Consider the following 6,000-nt stretch of genomic DNA (forward strand, 5'->3'; position numbering starts at 1 on the left):
AGTAGGTGTGTATTATTGATCATTATAGCCCTACACTTCATCTGAATCCTATCTTCCACTACCTCCTCAAAAGAGTCCAGATGGAGGCCAACAGCCGCGCTTGCCTTCTTGATAAGTTTGTTGAGCTTATTAGCGTCAGCTACTCGCACACTACTGCCCCAGCATATGATAGCAAAAAAGATGGTGCTTGCCACAATGGACTGGTGGAACATTTCCAGCATTTTATTGCACACATTGAATGACCTGAGCTTCTGAAGAAAGTACAGTCTGCTCATTCCCTTCTTGTAAACCTTCTCCGTATGATACCTCCAATCAAGTTTACTGTCAAGGTGAATCCCCAAAATATTTGTAGCTCTCAACAATCTCAACCTCCTGGCCAGCAATATTGATCGGTAAGTAATTATCCTTTTTCTTTCTGTAACTCACCACCAACTCCTTGGTTTTCTTTACATTTAGTTCAAGACAGTTAGTCTGGCACCAATCCACAAAGTCAGAAACCACCCTTCTATATTCCTCCTCCCCCTGGCCCCCCACAATGCCTCCTACAATCACTGAGTCATCTGAGAATTTCTGGAGGTGACAAAAATCTGATTTATACTGAAAGTCAGCTATATACAATGTGAAGAGGAAGGGCAACAACACTGTACCCTGAGGGGCTCCAACACTGCTCCGTACACTGCCAGATTCCACCTCCCCCATCCTTACAAACTGTGGCCTGTCTGTCAGGTAGTCACTTATCCAGTTCACCATCCCCTCATCTACCGGCATATCAGTCAACTTATTACATAGTAAGGACGGCTGTAAGGTATTGAAAGCACTTGAGGAGTCAAAAAAACTGGCGCGCACTACAGATCCATCAGATTCCTATCAGTATGTCTTTGGAGTGTGAGAAGAAAAATGAGTACTGGGAGAAAACCCTTGCAAACATGGGGAGAACATACTAACTCTTTGGGGATGCTGTCCTTTGTGGGGTTGGAACCCAGGACTCCAGCGCTGCAAGGCTGCTAATGTTTTTGCCTTGATGACTCATTGTTCCCAGGGTTCCCTACAGTCAGTTGGGTGGTGGGAGAATTGTGATGTGGGGGAAAACAAGGGTAATTGGGGTGCCACATCTGAGGACTGTACTGTGTGTGATGTTAAGGTGGAGGAAGAGGAGCAGAGGCCACTTGATGCAGCGCTTGCCATCTACTGGAGTACATGTTCTTTCTGGCCCTCATCTACAAAGCATACCACTGTGCAGCTGCCAAAGAAAGGGAGTGGAGTAACCCGTCCAGTAACAGAAGTTGTAAAAATGCTGCGCAATTGCTCACTGCAGCAAAACAAACCGACTTCTCATGACTCATATCATAACTGTCTCACCATTCTAAACAGCTATTCAGTACTTTAAGTTCTCTCCTACGTCCACCAGCCCCCACACGCTCCTCTCATCTCAGCTGAAGACTTTGCATAACCACCTGCGATCTTGACCTAATAACGTCCCACTTCATTCCAAACCTTACCACAGTCTTCATCCAAGCCACACCCACCTCTTCAACCACCCTTAGGCCATGTGCACACGTTGCGGATTTCTTGCAGAAATTTCCTGAAGAAAACCGGAAATTTTCTGCAAGAAATCCGCATTTTTTTTTTTGCGTTTTTTTCCCGTTTTTTTCGCGTTTTTTTAGCATTCTGCAAGCGTAATTAGCTTGCAGAATGCTAAAGTTTTCCAAGCGATCTGTAGCATCGCTTGGAAAACTGACTGACAAGTTGGTCACACTTGTCAAACATACTGTTTGACAAGTGTGACCAACTTTTTACTATAGATGCAGCTTATGCAGCATCTATAGTAAAAGATAGAATGTTTAAAAATAATTAAAAAAATAAAAAAATGCTTATACTCACCCAGACATCTCATCAGCGGCGTCCGTTCGTCTTCCTATAGCTGGTGTGTGCGCGCAGGGCCTTCCGTGACGTCACGGTCACGTGAGCGGTCACATGACCGCTCACGACCAATCACAGGACAGTGACGTCATCGGCAAGGTCCTTCGCCGCACATCAGCTACAGGAACCGAACGGCAGCGTGCAGCGGTGAGGCGGGAACACTGCGCGGGACATCGAGGGTGAGTATATGACTATTTTTTATTTTATTTCTTATTTTTTGATCACTTATATGGTGCCCAGTGCGTGGAGGAGAGTCTCCTCTCCTCCACCCTGGGTACCAACCGCACATAATCTGCTTACTTCCCGCATGGTGTGCACAGCCCCGTGCGGGAAGTAAGCAGATCAATGGACTCCTAGGTGTGCGGAATCCCTGCAATTCCGCATTTTTAATGAACATGTTGCTTTTTTTTCCGCTATGCGATTTTTTCGCGGAAAAAATCGCAACATTTGCACAAAAAATGCGGAATACCTTGTAAATAATAGGAGGCATATGTTAGCGTTTTTTTCGCGTTTTTATCACGTTTTTATAGCGAAAAAACGCGAAAAAAACGCTAAAAATCCTGAACGTGTGCACATGGCCTTACTGGCAAAAAAAAATTTTCTAATATGTAATCTGTATCTTCTCCCTTTCAGATTAATTACATTGCTTCTCTTGTTTCCATATACAAATGAGAATAAGGATGATCCCTCTGCACTGTGACATCCCTTCAGATATTTGTAGACAGCTATTAAGTCTCCTCTTCACTTTCCTTTATGCAAGCTAAACATTCCTATTTCCTTTAAACATTTCTCATAGGACATACTTTGCAGTATGCTCACCATCCTGGTAGCTCTTCTCTGAACTTGCTACAGTTTTTCAATGTCTTTTTTAAAATTTGGTGCCCAGAACTGGACACAGTATTCAAGATGAGGCCTGACCAAGGAGGAGTAGAGGGGAATAACTGTGACATGTGATCTAAACTCCATGCTTCTCTAAATACATCCTAGAACTGTGCTTGCCTTTTTTGCTACTGCATCACACTGTTGACTCATGTGCAGTCTGTGATCTATTAGTATACCCTGGTATTTTATTAGTACAGTTTAATTAAATTAGTGATGTGTAAAAAGTAAACATTGGCTGATCAAGGTGTGGAAATGAATAATGATTGTGGCCAAAGTGTGAAAGTAAGCAATGTCCTACAAACTCAATGCTCCATCCAACTATTCCTGCCCAAATCACTTCCCCCTGCTGTTACATTTGTAATTGTGTATTTTTTCATGAACTCATGTGAACTTTTTTGTTCTGAATAGTCACTATTTTTTCAGATATAAAAATATTTTTCTAAATAATAAATTATTTGATCAAATTGTCTCATTTAAAAAAAATGGTTTTATGGTTTCACATAGAGTGAAGGAAATAATTATTTGATCCCTTGCTGATTTTATAAGTTTGCCCACTGACAAAGACATGAACAGTCTATAATTTTAAGGATAGGTTAATTTTAACATTGAGAGATAGAATATAAAAAATAAAATCCAGAAAAGCACATTGTATAAATTATATAAATATATTTGCATTTGCAGTGAGAAATAAGTATTTGATCCCCTTCAAACCATTAAGATTTCTGGCTCCTACAGACCAGTTAGATGCTCCTAATCAACCATTACCTGCATTAAAGACAGCTGTCTTACAGTCACATTTATAAAAGACTCCTGTCCACGGACTCAATTAGTCAGCCAGACTCTAACCTCTACAACATGGGCAAAACCAAAGAGTTTTATAAGGATGTCAGGGGCAAGATCGTAGACCTGCACAAAGCTGGAAAGGGCTACAGAACCACTACAGAACCATACGTAAGACGCTGGGTGGGCAGGAGCCAACTGTTAGTGCAATAGTAAGAAAATGGAAGAAATACAAAATGACTATCAATTGACATCAATCTGGGACCCCTTGCAAAATCTCACCTCGTGGAGTATCCATCATCATGAGGAAGGCGAGAGATCAGCGTAAAACTACATGGGGGGGGAACTTGTTAATGATCTCAAGGCAGCTGGGACTACAGTCACCAAGAAAACCATTAGTAACACATTAAAGGTTTAAAATCCTGCAGTGCCCACAAGGTCCCCCTGCTCAAGAAGGCACATGTGCAGGCCCGTCTGAAGTCTGCCAATGAACACCTGGATGATTCTGTGAGTGATTGGGAGAATGTGCTGTGGTGAGATGAGGCAAAAATTGAGGTCTTTGGCATTAACTCAACTCGCCATGTTTGGAGGAAAATAAATGCTGCTTATGACTCAAAGAACACCATTCCTACTACCAAGCATGGAGGTGAAAACATTATGTTTTGGGGGTGTTTCTCTGCTAAGGGCACAGGACTACTTCACCACATCAATGGGAAAATGGATGGAGCCATGTACCGTAAAATCCTGAGTGACAACCTCCTTCCCTCCACCAGGACATTAAAAATGGGTCGTGGGTGGGTCTTCCAGCAAGACAATGACCCAAAACATACAGTCAAGTCAACAAAGAAGTGGCTCAAAAAGAGGCAAATTAAAGTCATGGAGTGGCCTAGCCAGTCACCAGACCTTAAGCCCATAGAAAACTTATGGAGGGAATTGAAGCTCTGAGTTGCCAATCAACAGCCTCAAAATCTTAATGATTTAGAGATGATCTGCAAAGAGGAGTAGACCAAAAATTCCTCCTGACCAGCACAAACCTCATCATCAACTACAAAAAAGTCTGACTATTGTGCTTGCCGACAAGTGTTTTGCCACCAAGTATTACCGTATATAATCGAGTATAAGCCGACCCGAGTATAAGCGGAGACCCCTAATTTTGCCACAAAAAACTGGGAAAACGTATTGACTCGAGTATAAGCCTAGGGTGAGAAATGCAGCAGTTACTGGTAAATTTCAAAAATAAAAATAGATACCAATAAAAGTAAAATTGATTGAGACATCGGTAGGTTAAGTGTTTTTGAATATCCATATTGAATCAGGAGCCCCATATAATGCTCCATACAGTTCATGATGGGCCCCATAAGATGCTCCATACAAAATACGCCCCATACAATGCTCCATAAAGTTCATGATGGGCCCCATAAGATGTTCCATAAAGTTCATGATGGGCCCCATAAGATGTTCCATATTAAAATATGCCCTATATAATGCTGCAGAAAAGGATAATGATGGCCCCATGAGATGCTCCATAGAATATTATGCCCCATATAATGCTGCACAAAGGTTGATGGCCCCATAAGATGCTCTATAGAATATTATGCCCCATATACAGTAATGAGGCACAAATATTGATGGCCCCATAAGATGCTCCATACATTATGCCTCATATAATGCTGCACAAAGGTTGATGGCCCCATAAGATGCTCCATAGCATATTAGGCTACTTTCACACTTGCATCGTGTGACATCTGTCGCAATGCGTCATTTTGGGGAAAAAACGGATCCTGCAAATGTGCCAGCAGGATGCGTTTTTTGCCAATAGACTTGTATTGCCAACGGATCGCGACGTATGGCCATACGTCGCGTCCGTCATGCACTGGATGCGTCGTGTTTTGGCGGACAGTCGGCACGAAAAAACGTTCAAGGGAACATTTTTTCGTACGTCGGGTCCGCCATTTCCTACCGCGCATGCGCGGACGGAACTTCACCCCCTCCTCCCCGGGACTTTACAATGGACAGCGGATGCATCGTAAAACTGCATCCACTGCTCACGTTGTGCCAAATTTTCACAACGTGCGTTGGTACGTTGCGCTGACGCTTAACGACGGATCCGAACCGACGCAAGTGTGAAAGAAGCCTTATACCTCATATGCTGCTGCTGCGATAAAAAAAAAAAAAATGACATACTCACCTCTTGTCGCTTAGGCCCCCAGTACTTGCGATATTCACCTGTCCCCATTCCACCGACGTGCGCCGCTGTGTCTTCCGGGTCTCTGCAGTGACTGTTCCGGCAGAGGGCGCGCACTAAACACGTCATTGCGCCCTCTGACCTGATCGTCACAGCCAGAGGATGTGGAACACGGAGCCCGGTGGTGGAACGGGGACAGGTGAATATCGCATGGCTCACCCTCCCACGTCATA

The sequence above is a fragment of the Ranitomeya variabilis genome, chromosome 1 (genome assembly GCF_051348905.1).
Source record: "Ranitomeya variabilis isolate aRanVar5 chromosome 1, aRanVar5.hap1, whole genome shotgun sequence".
Lineage (NCBI taxonomy): Eukaryota > Metazoa > Chordata > Amphibia > Anura > Dendrobatidae > Ranitomeya > Ranitomeya variabilis.